General features: G+C 40.8%; 1 protein-coding gene and 1 long non-coding RNA gene across 12 annotated transcripts in view; one reads left to right on the forward strand and one right to left on the reverse strand.

Moving 5' to 3' along the window:
* HTR1F (5-hydroxytryptamine receptor 1F) overlaps positions 1-14,481 on the forward strand; it is a 118,495-nt gene that overhangs the window by 25,039 nt on the left and 78,975 nt on the right. The window lies entirely within an intron of this gene.
* LOC130144929 (uncharacterized) overlaps positions 10,715-14,481 on the reverse strand; it is a 36,704-nt gene continuing 32,937 nt past the window's right edge. For 2 of the 7 annotated variants that reach the window (XR_008820296.1, XR_008820294.1), the window contains 2 exons: positions 13,349-13,432; positions 10,715-11,978 (listed from right to left, as the gene is read on the reverse strand). This is a non-coding gene — a long non-coding RNA (uncharacterized LOC130144929). The remainder of the gene's footprint in view (positions 11,979-13,348; positions 13,433-14,481) is intronic. The other 5 variants (XR_008820298.1, XR_008820299.1, XR_008820297.1 and 2 more) reach the window with 4 other exon arrangements.

The following is a 14,481-nucleotide window of genomic DNA, read 5'->3' on the forward strand; positions in this document are numbered from 1 at the left end:
ACAAGCCAGAGTTAAAGAGGGAAATGAGGACTGGGGATTGTGTGAAGCCCAGGACAGTTCACTCCTCTTCTTCCCCAGCTGAAGCATGGAAGGGGTCCGGTGGGATGCCAGGACATCGTTACCCTTAAATCCCACGTGGAGGAGGGCCTGGGGACTGGGTTTAGGGCATTCTTTTGTTTGTTTGTTTGTTTTTGCAATCTCCATATGAAGTTCTTCCTGCTTATGCAACACTAGATCTATCAAAAGAAAAAATATTTAACTTCAAGAGGAAAAGTCTTTTCTTTATCTTCTATAAACCAAACCAGGCCAGTCTACCTTTAAATCCGGCTACTGCACAGACACCAAACTTCACAGACACTTCTATTACAGCTGCTTTTTCTGCACTTAGGTTTCACAGAAGGAACAGGCTGTTTATCAACAGGTTTTTCACGTTGCCTTTGAAGGGGCTCTGGACCCGACTATCCCATTCCAAACAGATGGGGCTCCATCACAGTGAAACCTTCAGGTGAGGTTGGCAGTGCGTTCTGCTTCCACATCAATGCTAGTGCTGCCTGCAAAGTGGCCGTAAAAGCAGCAGGCAGGAACTTTATAAGTTGTTGTCTGTCAGTTCTTTCCATGTATACATTATTTGCAAGTTAAATTTGTTTTGTTTTCCCCAGTCTGCCAGTTCTACAAACTCAAGCTGACAATCAAGCGAAGTTCTTCTCATGCATAATTACCTTTAACGAAGGATCCTCTGGCCAAATTGATTCACTGACACTTGAGCATTTTGTCTCCTGTCAGCATTCTTTGCACAGCCAGTGCAGATTAGAACCTAACAAACAATGCAGATATACAAGAAAATGTTGAACTTGGTTTACTGTCAGCACATTTCCTCTGCTGGGCTTGCATACCAAAGAAAATAGTTAAAACAGCAGCTCTGAAGGCAAGCTAGTAGCTGTGACTTCAAATACACATAAATAACATACGAGTAGGCGGTAATTTTACATCGGAGTGGGAGATGTTAGATGAAGTCTCTTCTCAGTGCAGTTTTTGAAGTACCTGGGACTGAGTGCTGCTGTCTTTCACATGTATTTCACTCTGCCCTTTGCTGTGCATTTGTAGCACCTTCACTTTATCCAACCCCACGAAAGAAATTTCCAGGACCATTAAGTTTTCAGAGCTTGGGAAGAGGTAATTAAATAATTAGTTTAGTTTTGCTCTTTAAGAAACAGTGCACGGTTTCAGTGCCTAAATGCCACACTTTTATTTTGGCCTTAGAAAACTGGACAGTTTGATATACATTGTGCATAGGCAATAGCACGGCCTGAACATGGGCGAGGTGTTCTCTGCCTGATACAAATAGCAGTTTTTTGAAATTAAAAGCACCAAACTGATAACTGCTACTTCAAGAATTAGACATATATTTTATAAAACACGCTTTACTTATGATATTTGCCTTATATCCAAACCAGTGGGCCAAGTAAAAGCTGATTTTCATTTGGAACACAGGCTGGGTATCCCTGCCCGTCTTATGTCAATATTCAAGGACCCATCAACAGGAATGAACTGATCTCCCCCCTTTTCTTTGTTCAGACACAGTAACACACACTGGTACCCACAACCAAGATTTACTTTTATTGTACTGCTCTCTGCTTTTCATAATAATTAACAGAATCATTATACACCATTGGTCTAGTAGCGAGGGAACACCCAGAAGTTCTGCTTTGATGCAAGACCACTATCAAACACGGAGTCTCTGCCAGACATCTGTGTTGTACCCACCCACAGCCGTACATCAGCCCATCCCTCATGGCTAAGCGATTACTTTCAGTGGCAGATGAAACTGTCTTCCCTACTTCTCCAGACACATGAATTTTTCAACTTTTTTCAACTGCCTTTTTGCAGAAAAGGGGATCAAAGTAATGATGGTGATAAATACCTCTAACTCCATCCATATCAACATCTTCAGAGATAAAGACGAAGAGCTTTAAATATGTTTGCACACAGATTCTTTCAGCATTATACTGATCTGCAGGAAACTATATACGTACTAGTGTCAACGCTGCAGAACTTTATAAATGTACTCAAAGGTAAAACTGTCAGTTAATAACTAATAATCCTAACATTTGCTAGTATAGTCAATTGAGGGCTTTTTCAAACAGATTGTTACTTACAGCTGTGCCAGACAGGGCAGTTCGAAAAATGTTTAACTGCTCTTTAGTTATCATTTAAAATATATTCTTCAACATCCTTCAATATTTTTATATAGCAGAGATTATATTTTTTTTAGTAAACTTTATCTGCAAATATTTTTATGTTCCTGCTGTCGAATACAATTATATGTGCCTGTAAATAAGACACATTGCCTACAGAAAACTATTACTGTAGCTAACACAGCAGAAACATTACATATTAATAAATGAATATATCAGTTTTAGTACAAACTGACTGAACTTTGTGGGAAACTTGTGTGTTATTTGTTGTAATATATTATTTGAACATGACATTTATACTGTACTATACATCGGGGGGGATTAGTGCCATCTGTCTCTCTAGCTTTCAGGTAAATGGCCAAAACCAAAACCTTTAAGAAAGCGGTATTGAGGTGGTGGCGTTTTGTTTCAGCGTTATCTTCATATTTATCTAGACTCTCCAAATCCACTTCAGGTTTCTGCTGTTTTCTTTTACTCTGCTGCAATATCCTCTAAGAAATATAAGATCATTTTAACAACAGATTTTAGCAGAGTTACTGAACTGATGAGGCAGAAACACCATGGCATAAAGAGCTCCATGCAACTTCATGGCTTAAAACTAAAGGAAACATTAGTTTTTCTAGGAAGACAGAAGCGATCAGTAAAATACAGTTCCTATGTTCTCATCAGACGTTTAGCAAACCACTAGACAGCTGGTTTATACTTGAGCAGCAAGCTATATTGTTTTACAACCCTTTTAACAATTTTGTTACCAGTGCATGTATACAGGTCACGTACCTGGTGAATATACCTGGGAATATGTCTATGTGGGTATATTTTTTTTCCTCCAGAACAGGTATGTAGACTAAAGCATCTGAACTGCATAATTGTCTTCTGTTGGCTTTTGGGTATGATTCAGCTCAGACTTCAGCAAGATCTCTGGGGCCGTCAAGACTTCAGTCTCTGGGTTATCTACTAAGACTTCTAGCAGTGCTATCAATTATTGTTTGAGGTGCAGCCCCTGATTCACTCAAATCTGGGGAAAACTGGACTTATATACACTGAAACCACTATTGTTAGTCGGGGCTGATTTTGAAGTGGCAGACTAAGAGGAAGCTTTAGTCCCCTGATTTGCAGTTCCCTACAGCTTAGGGAGAAGAAAACAAACAAACAAACAAACAAACAAACCCCACACACACACACCCAAAAAAAAAAAAAAATTGAGAAAAGAGGAGAGATACAGGGGTTAGTTTGTCTTCTACTGCCAGGCAGTAGAAAGAAGAGGTACTACAGAGGTTGAGTATATAAAAATTCTTCCCTCTTGACCCCATCACCACTTGCACACACTTACTCTCCACATAGGGGCAGAGAGAAGAAAACAACAGCAAAGACAGCACCTCTTTTACTGGGGGAAGAAAAGAGAGAATGCTTTTATAGCACCTGCAGGACACAAGCCAACAGCTCTCTTTGTGGACCACGCAAGCCAGCGGGTGCAAACTGACTCATGTTCAAACTCCTCAGGGACTAACGCTCCAGAGGAGGCTCAACGAAGGTCATTTCAGCTGTACAACAAAATATAAGGAGGCTCAGGCACCACTTCTGGCCATAAGGCACAGGGCTTCAGGATGACTCCCATCCCTACGGCACACCAGGATGTGATTTTTCTGTGAGGTTCTGCAGTTCAGAATGCGAAAATCATGCTAGTGTGGGGTTTAGGATGCCACGCAGATGGGTGGCAGAAGGATGCAGGGATTGGTGCGGTGGTGCTAGGACTGCCCCAAGCACAGGGGCTATACCCACAGCAAGCCCCATCCTTTATATCTAACCCCACAAAACCATATGGGAACTCTCCTGCCCCCTTTCTCTGCTCCTCTTGGCCTCGTGTATTCAAAGAAGATAAAGCTATTTTTGTTTATAGACACAACACATTAATACAGTGCATCAACATGCAGAAATAAAAGTCCTAAAGTTTTTATTTTGATGCACACCAGTAGCTCTATGTTTCTTTCATGGTATTGCTTCAAACATGAAATTTAGCAGAGTTGCAGAATAGAATCTTTGGATTTCCATTGGTGTTTTAAATACTATGACTCCTTACACAAATTCTTATTGCATGTGTAGGTGCTTTGGCTGTATGTCTAAGAAAATCAAGTGACAACTTGGTCTAACCTGTTATTTTCACCAAGTAGTTTGGACATACTATTTTATTAGCTGGTAAATCATATAGCCGGTGCACTATTTCTACTGTTACAAGATGGAAATACAAATTGGAAGATTCTAGTAAGGAAAAATGAAAAAAAACCAACAACCGACCAACAAAAACCTTTATACTTTTTCACTTTTGGTTTATCATGAGCGGGGTGTGCCACTATTTCAGTCACTTCTTGTATGTACCTATGGCTCCTGTGGCTGTAACTGGGCTTATACTTGTCCTAATCGTCAATACAGAAAAAGAGAAATACGAGCAGTGCTAACATTTCCAACTTGTAACCAAAAGTGGTTCTGTTTCATTCCGTTTTGTCTTGTTTTGGTTTAATATTGTACTAATAAAAGTAGTCTCTACTACTCAGGAAGAATGTGGAGTCAGAAAATGCAGTATTCCAGCTGGAGAAATTTAAGATGAATGTTATTTTTGCTTTATTTTCCATGTAAAGTAGTTTCTAACGGCAGTGGTGGAAGTGTTAACAGGTTGGATCAATAGCCAAATGACTTCTGCTCTTCTGGTCCTTTTTTCACTCTTCAGTAGATGAACAGGGAAAAGGAAGAATAGGGAACAGAAAGAAAAAAAGCCCTCAGAGACCTGAAAGCTGAGTTTAAGTTCGCTTGCTCTCATTTAAAAATTAAATTTGCAAGATGATAAACCCATAGTTGTTAACTCATGGTAGTTTCAGATTTGGCACAGTCCTCTGAGTACCGAGCACAGCTCAGGAAATGCCTATATCCTGTTTTTTAAGTGTTCACTTGAGACATAGACTAACTAAATAATGTATATTCCATATCCTAGTTCAACATACGACTTCAAAAAAGATGTGTTATTAGGGAACACATGTTTTCCAGAATCCACTAGAGCAAGTTACAGCAACTGAAGACTTCTGGAACAGATAAAAGCCCCCTAAAAGACTTCATTTCTGGTGGTTCTTGGATTTGTTGTGACAGCCTGCTGCTGAGCATGTGTCCCTGGTCTGGGCAGAGCTGTGAAGGTTGAACCAGCCCAAAGGTAGAACCTCACCTGTTTGACTCCTGCAGGAGCTTTCAGGCTAAGGATGTGCAAGTAATATGAACTACCTGGCACCTCCGCTCGCTGCCAGGTGAGTTCTGGACTATGTGCTTAAGTGCATGATAAAGAAACTGCCCTTATCCCCACGTTCTCAGCAGAAGAAAACCCTAGCTTAGCAAGCATGATTTGCCAGGTGGTATTGCTGAGATACTTTAAAGCATGCTGGATTGATGACAGTCTATTTTCAGCCCAGCCAGACATTCATACAACAGATAGGAATTCATCAACCATACCTTTCCTATAAATCTATTTATTTTATGAAGTTATATCAATCGGTGTCATTGCTTGAGTCGAGATTTTTGTAAGTAACCTAGAAACCTATGTCTGAGCAGGTCATCCTCTATTCTCTCTATAGGCAATAAAGAGAAGACGACAGAGTGCAAGCCCTCTGAGCTATTTTAGGCATTTTATTTTTCAGATGTAAAGCACTGCACCCTAGAAGGGTTGCTGAATATAAATGAATGCAAAAAAAATCCCCATACTTTGTAGATGTTTGTATCGTATCCAAGGAAGAGCAGCAAAGCTGGGGAAGGGTCTGGAGAACCAGTTTTATGAGGAGCAGCTGAGGGAACTGGGAGTGTTCAGCCTGGCGAGGAGGCTCAGGGGGGACCTTACTGCTCTCTGCAGCTGCCTGACAGGGGCTGTAGGCAGGGGGGGTTGGTCTCTTCTCCCAGGTAACAAGCAATAGGACGATAGGAAACAGCCTGGGGTTGCGCCAGGAGAGATCAGATACTAGGAAGAATTCCTTCACTGACAGGGTTATCAAGCACTGGAACAGGCTGCCCAGGGAAGTGCTTGAGTCACCGTCCCTGGAGGTACTTAAAACAGGTTGTAAATGCGGTGCTTAGGGAGATGGTTTAGTAGAAGGCTTGGCAGTGTAAGGTTTATGGTTGGACTTGATGATCTTAAGGGTCTTTTCCAACCTAAGTGATTCTATGTGTCTACATTTAACCAAATTAAGCTCTTTCCTGGAGTTTTTCAGACCACACTGCTAAATTTAATAGCATTAGAGGTAGAAACTGCATCTCTTCTTTTAAATGGGTGGATTAAAACTGTTTAAAAATCACGCTCCTTTCAGCGTCACGTCACTTGAAATGTTGTGTTCAGTTCCCCAAGTAAAGGGACTCTCTTGCAGTTGAAATATTCTCAGTCACAGACTGAGCTGGCATGGGACACTGAAAGCAGGACAGAGATCTTTATAGCTGATTCAGGGAAGATTTATTGATATTTTTTTTAGGTGTTTAGGATTAAAACTAAAAGCTCATTTCAGGGAAGCATAATATGAAAGAACAACACTACACTGAGCATAAAGGATGTCTGGCTGTCTGTGGATCTGAAAAACTTTTAATTTTACCATGTATTCTCTTCCAGATGCAAAGATTGCTCACACATGCTGCTGTCTGTGATTTTTTAGCTTCTAGCCTTACAAGATTAATTAGCTGTTCATCAGCAGCCAAGATGCATATATGACATAGCAGCAATATCATCTCTCTTGCAGTGTGACAGCTTTTAAATAAGAGGTTTCTGACATTTGGTATTTGTGGAGTCCTATCTCTTGATTGCTTAGCTTCCTTATTATTGAGCAAATAGTGTTTGCTTGTATTTCCCCTTCAATACATCCTACAAGGAATTCTTGACACACTAACCAGCTCTTGCACAGCATTCCTTTTCAGTATAAACATTTCATTTCAGCACCTCAGATACGAATTTTGTATGCAGCAATTTATTCTCTAGCTTTTTGTGAATTTGAATTTGTAATGCTTTGGTAAAATTCTTAGGTTTTCAGTTAAACTTTTCTTCCCAAGGCTCTGTTTGCCTGGTACGTGTAGCTGCCCACCTCCTATTATCAATGCACGTACACGTCCCAGTGGCAGCAGTGACGTTGTTTAGTTGGTGCTATTTTTAATCCTCAGAACACTTTGCAAACACTGTCTTTAGGAACTGCATGGGTAAGATTTCAGAGTATCATTAGTGTCTTTTACTACAGGAATAGTGAGGAAAGTAGATGCCATAAAGCTTCTGAGGGAGCAAAATGTTACTCACATCTCCATATTCAGACTCTGCTCAAATCTCTTCTTTCCTTGCCAAGTTCTGCTTTACTGATGTAAGTCAGATGTAGTAACAAACCTTCCTTTTCTGAAGTATTTTTAAATTACATAGCTTTTGGTGTAGAATTGGGCTGCATTGCTTTTACGCACCTTGTCAAGGAGAGGACATGATGTGCCCTTCTCTCCATCCTCCCCTGCCCCACAACTTTTTCAGCATCCCTTGCAGTTCAATATTGCTTGAGAAAGCAGAGCTGTGTGTTTGGTCTCTGCAAGCTTATCAGATGTAGACTTGTGGGAGGTGTGGACTGTAATTTTTTTGTTTCTGTCACCACTGGGGAATAGTGGTATTTGTTTGATTAGAAATAGTCTATTTTAAACATTGTGAATAATTTCAAGTTTTTGCAATTAAATGTGTTTTGTTTGCTTGTGCCATTTGTACATTTAGGCCCTTCTTCCTCATAACTAAAAAGTTACCTGATAAATATTCTAGTTGTAGGCAGGATATCAGAATAAAGTCAAATATTTTACTACAGAGCTATAGTAGAACTTTGAGATCATCTGCCAGTGTGGCAATTTGGGGTGGTTTTTTTAACAAGCGTCTTGTTTTTGAAAGTATATGCTCACAATCAAAGCAAACATCAGTGATCAAATGATGTCTATATGATAAGAATCCTTTCACCTTATTTTATAGCATTTCTGTTATATTCAAAATTGCTTTTGTTTTGCTTTTACACATTTAAAACACTTAAAAGTTTTGTAAGTCCAACTTCAGTTATCTTAGTTCTGCTTAATTTACTGTATTTACAATTTTAATCCAAAATAGTGGACATCACAACTGAAACCACATCAGGGCTTGCCAGGCTGTTGTAACCAAGACCACCAACCTGCACAAACCATGTTGTTAGCATTTCATATTCCGGGTCACATTTTAGGCTTTGTATGCAGCTCAAGAAAGTTTCGAGGTTTTATTTGATTAATCAAAGAGACTTATGCTTTTTTTTTTTTTTCCCCTGAGATATTACCTTGCAGAATGCTGCCCAATATGCCCAGAGCTCTTGGGTATCTATGCCAATAGGCAATAACATATTCTCATGGTAAAAATGAGAAGGCATTTTGCAGCATAGGAGAAGGAGTTATATGATTAGGGATCGATAACAAGAAGTCTTGCTATTTCCATGGAGATTATGTGCTGGAGATGGCTAAAAGGAGGAAAATCAAAATGCACTGGTCAGTCAGCATATGGCTGTGAGCAGTTAGAGTGATGCAGGTATGGAAAAAGCTAATGACATCTTAAGATGCTATAAGCAAGATAGTTTTGGAAGAGAAAGAGAAAACTGTCCTGAAAGGCTTCACTGAGACACTATTTGGAATACTTTTCTGATCATTTACATTCTGAAAAATATAAGCTAGAAAGAGTACAGCAGAAGAATAGAAAGATGATCAAAGGAACAGATTGTTCAGCAAAGAAGTTACAAGAGCTTGGACAGTTTTGCCTTACCAAACAAAGCTGAGAGGGAGAAAATAGGAAGATAAGGGAAGACCTGTTTCAAAGATAACATCAGTAAATATCAGTAAAAGATGAAGCAAATACAAACTGGTATTGAATCAACTGAAACTAGAAGCTGGGAAAGAAAAAGAGGAAAAAAAAAAAAAAATAAGCACTTCCACACTTATCAGCATGAAACTGGAACAACCTTCCAAACAAGGCAGCTGGTGCAAGGAACTTGCACTGCTTTAAACCAGAGTTCAGTGACTTTATGCAGGGATTTATATACCAAAGAAATGCTGCAGACAGAAACCAAGACTATGCTACAGGTGCTTGAACTGCTGGTGCAGTAGCACAGCCAAAAAATTTACTTGCACAATACCTATAGTGTATTAAGCCTCTGCATCAGAATTTCTTTTGTACCTGCCAAGAGCAAGGAAGGGGTTTTTTTGCCTATGACACATCATTTGTTTTCCGAGTTTTTTTTTAATGCTTCCTCTGAATCCTGTGAGATTAAGTCTAGCATGCCTACCAGCATCCAGCTTTCTCACCCCCGAGCTGGCCCCATCAACAGGCTGCACGTAGCACGTGCCAGCTCGCCTGCCAGTATTCCCTTCCCAGGGCTAGGACAGCAACTGTTTTCCACTTCCCACAGGCTAAGCCAAACTACCTCAGCCCAAGCTGAGAAAAGCAAAAAGATGAACAATCCCACCTCCCCCCCCCCAAAAAAAAAAACAAACAACCAAAAAACCCCAAAAAACAACCAAACAAACCCAAAACCTCAAACCAAACCTAAACAACAACAAAAAACCCCAGCCCTTACCTTTAACACGAGACAATTTTTTGGGACCTCTAGACATTTCTCCTATCAAATTACCTTAAGGCATTTAGGAGTTGACAACACTCCTATTTGTCTGTGGCTTCTGTTGTTTTACCACACACAGCCTGCGTTTGTAACAGCATTATCAAGCAATTTGTTCCTGGGCTGCTTGCAGACACACAAAGCAGATGTTTTGCAGACCTTTTAAATCAGACACCTGTGGTCAAATATATTGCCTGTTCATGCAGGAGGCTGGTAGAAGCCCTCCAAACCATTAATAGCACTTAAAAGAAATTTAACTCTGTAAAAAATAAAAGAAAAAAAAAAAAGAAAAATTGTAGATGTGGAACACATGTCTATGTAAGTGCTCTGAAACAGCAGTTGAGTTCTGAAGCTGATAGTATTTACCTTTGGCAGGAGCATGTTTCAAGCTCTGTTTGAAATAATTGGCAGCCAGCCTTATAAAACCGACTGAGAATTAGATTGCTAAAACACAGTAAAATGCCCAAATCAATTCCTAATACTCTTCCAGCCCAGAGACTAATTATAAGACCTCCCCTCTGACCAGCAGCTCCGGCTGACAACAGCTAGCTCCAGGGACCAGCCTCGACCGGCTCAGGACAACATACCCAAACACTTACTGTACAAAGAGAGTCCAGAGCATTTCTTCCTCTCCACTGGAAGGCTGCTTGCTGGTCTCAGCCTCTCCCCTGCTTCATTTTGGAAACTTCCCCTTCTCCAGGTGGCCTCCAAAAGCATCTCCCCAACCTCCTCGCCCAGCCCAGCCCATCACCTGCCTCTGCACTCGCCCACCATAAACGGGGGCCAAATGGATGCAGCTGGGGCTGATCTACACCATCACGCTCCTTCCACAGGCCAGCCACACAGGGCAGGAGGGAAAGCCTTCAGCATGCTATTTTATGATGCTATTAATCATTAGAATTGTTTTTACTGAACAAAAGAGGCTGCAAAATCAGCGGGCAGTAATGCTAACTATTCTCATGTTTCATTGGCGGTGACAAGGCAGAATGACCTGAGTGCAGCTTTCCTGTAGCTCGGTGCCCATAGCTGTCACAGCTGTGATTTTCGAGAATGGTCTTGGTGGTTTGGACATGCTGCTGACAAAAATGAGATGTGAATTGCAAGTTCGGTGTCCTAGCCAGCTTTAAAGATTAAATCATTCCTCTGGTTTTGTTTACTAAGATCTCTGCTTTTCTTTTTATGTAATCGCAATGCTTACTGAAAGAGAAAGGGAATCTTGGGGATGTGTACAGGAAGATTCCTTCTCAAAACAGGAATAGACCAAAAATGAAACTACCCTGCTATATAAATGCAGGAGTGAATTTTACGTAAGAGCAGAATTAGTATGCTGATTGAAAGCAAGTTGGAGAAAAAAGGAAAAAGAAAAGAAAAGAAAAAATTATATCCCTTCTTTAATAATGGTTTTTCATTACAGTTTTCATAAGTGTGATCTCTGCTAGCCTCACATTACTTCTGAAATAGTTTAAAACATGTGGTGGAAGCTTCAGGTGTGGGAGTTACAATATAAGCTATCAAGGAAAACAATATATAGATAGATACAGACAAAACAGAGGAAGATCTGTTTTATTTAATCATTTACGCAGGGCTGTAGTACATTAAGATTTCTCACAATTACCTATCTCTGTAACATCAGAGATGAGTTTTCCTCATAGAATAGTATTTTTTGAGGTGATTATATACCAATTAGTATTAATTAAGATCATTAAAGATGAAGTGCCGTACAGGAAGCAACTCTCTAGGGTGAGAAGTGGTGTAACATCAGGTCTACAAAGCATCTGTCTGCTTAATGGGTTGAATCACTGCCACGTCTAAGCACCGCAAAGCCATCCTGCCAGGTACAATGGTATCAGGATCCACACAGTCTCTTGTATCCTAAACACTAGTTTTAAACAAACGTGCTGCAAGGATTTGGACCATGTTATGCAATCCTCTGTCACCATATGTTGCTGCTCACTTTTCACTTCAGATCACAAAAGGCATTCAAGGTAGAGACTCTGAGGGAACTTTTGAGCTAGGTGTACCCAGCGATGTGCCCTTCAGCTTGGAGCTGTGCTGTCCCCTTTTAACAGCCCCATCCTGGAGGTCAGCATGGTCCCTGCACGCTGCGACTGTGTCCTTGGCGCACTGTCATCTGGAAAAAAAAAAAAAAAAAGAATTTGGAAAATGAGAATGAAATATCTACAGATCGTAACTGATGGTTACAATAAAGAAGGAGATTAAGCAGGATTTTTGTTAGGGGAATTTGAGCCAGCAGCAGCCCTGGAGCTAACATCCAGCAAGTAGAAAAGAGCTGACAGCGAATGTCACAGCCCTGAGCCCAGCCAGCCAAAGTCCTGGAAGCAAGAGGCTGCAGAGCGTGCTGATGCGCTCAGTATCCTGACAGCAAGTCTAACCCTTCTCTGGATAGAAAGACAGGTCAGGGAGGGGAGAGCAAAGTACAGGAGACAGTCAGCTCTCGTGTATATCAGTGTTGGAATGGGTTAAGAAAAGGAATCAGTTTGTTTGAGGAAGACTGAGATTATCAGCGGTTGGACTAGAAGACTTTCAAAGGTCCCTTCCAACCCAAACTATTCTATGATTCAATGATTCTGTTGTTAAGGAGGTTTGAAGAGCATGTGCAGGGGAAAAAAAAAAAGCTAATTATGCAAAATAAAAAAGAAGGGGAACTAAAAATATTCTAGTGTCAAAACCACTAAATTGTTGGAAGGAGAACATCAGCCAGCAGGTTGGACTGCACACTGGGTGGAAACCCATGAGAGAGCAGAGAGGGGAGAACAATGATGAAAAGAAGCAGCAGCTAATAGGACAAATTTCTGTGAAAACAAGCATAAAGAGACAGAGATGCATATGCAAAAGTCCCTGCCATGCACGGGTCTAAACAGGTGGGTGGATGGTGGGGGAGGGTCTCACCGGCAAAATACCGATTCTGCCTGCTGCCCAATGTTGCTGAAACCTCATCCTAAAAGTAAGCATGCTTTTACAGAGATAATCTTATAATAAGTTCTTCTCTTCAAAATCTGAATCTTTCAAGGAAATTCAGGAAGGGACTTTTAAAACTCATGATAGGGTTAAACATATCATTAAAAGGTGACTGTTAAAACAGATGCCACTGCAGTTTCTTTTCACTTGCTAAATTCAAGAAAGTGTGAAACAGAATATAAAATGTTAGAGAGAAAGAATTCTTTGCTAAAAGGTCACTTAAACCAGAAATTCCTTTGAAGATGTAAAGCCACTTCAGTACTGTGTAGCCCCAGTCACTCAGGAGGGAGTCAGCGATGAGAGACCTACTGAATTAACAGATATCCCTCCAGACTCTGCCAACACCTGACACATTGAAAACCACTTATTTATGCTTTTGTATTTTACAATGATCACAAAGGAAAGCCTTCCCTGGTTTCCAGGCCTTAGGCAAAAAATTTCACCCAGGTTTTTAAGGAGATCTCCCTGCGGATGCTCTAGCGAACCTGAGGAGCAGAGTAACAAGCGCTGGGCCTTACTCACAGCCATGTAATTCTATTGACTCCTGAGGAGGCAGCGGTACATCCAACCGAGATCAAAAGTACTTAGCGGCAGAGACCCCGATCCCTAGAGACAAATGAAGAGCAGAAGAAATGCTCTGAGGCATGAAACAGCCAAAAGTACAACTACAGAAACTAGGTAAAGCCAAAGTCTGTCAGAGTCTGGGTTTTGGCATTAATGAAGAGGTTAAACAGGCAAAAGAAATCTTGTTAAACACCTGTTCCTTGTGTTTCCTGCTGTTGCATCCAAATGCTATTTAAATTCTGTTCTTTCCTTAATTAGTTTTCAAGTTACAGTAACATGTCACCCTCACAGTCAGTATCTCGCTTCTCCTTTTATTCAAGCCAGGAGCAACTGTGCTTTTATTGAGAGCTGGCTACTCTTGGTGCTTCAGTCCTTCACTTATATACACATATATGCATAGATACAGCTATATATGTATAATAGACCTTTATAGATACAGCTATATACGTATAATAGACCTTTATGCATTTTCTTTGTGATCTGTAGTACCTGGATACTGCTTCAACACACTATACCTGTTGCTGTGAATTACGAGGACTGATAGCCAGAGATTTGAAAATACACAATATAAAAGCATCTACTTAAAATGCTCAGCACACAAGCCCCCTCAAAAAAAAAAAAATAATTCAGCTATGTCTTGTCTTCAGCTAAAAAGCACGGGAGAAAAAGAAGCTGCAGTGATCTGAAGATGCTGAAGGTGGCCAGGTCACTTAAGGAGGCATCAGAACATTTACTGTAAACATAAGGGAAAGCTGTTGCTTGTAGCATGCTTACTTTTTAAAAGGGCACACATTAAGTCAGGGTGTACCCAGAAGACAGGAAGGACAGGGATGAAAAGAGAAGCCCTAGGAAATTGGCTTTTATTTCTTCCCTCACACTTTCCTCCCTCACCTTGCCTTCTTCCACTGATGTTTTCTCTCCCCACTCCCAGCTGCCTCCCTGGAAACTCTGTTCTTACCGGCACCATCCAGCACCCACCCCTGCTTGCACCTACCCTCCTCCCAACCCTTCCTGCATAGCTGGAGCCAGCTGCTCTGTATTATCATCAACCCTTTCCTTAACTTGCCATGCAAGTCTGTTAGGAAGCAAAA

The sequence above is a fragment of the Falco biarmicus genome, chromosome 2 (genome assembly GCF_023638135.1).
Source record: "Falco biarmicus isolate bFalBia1 chromosome 2, bFalBia1.pri, whole genome shotgun sequence".
NCBI lineage: Eukaryota > Metazoa > Chordata > Aves > Falconiformes > Falconidae > Falco > Falco biarmicus.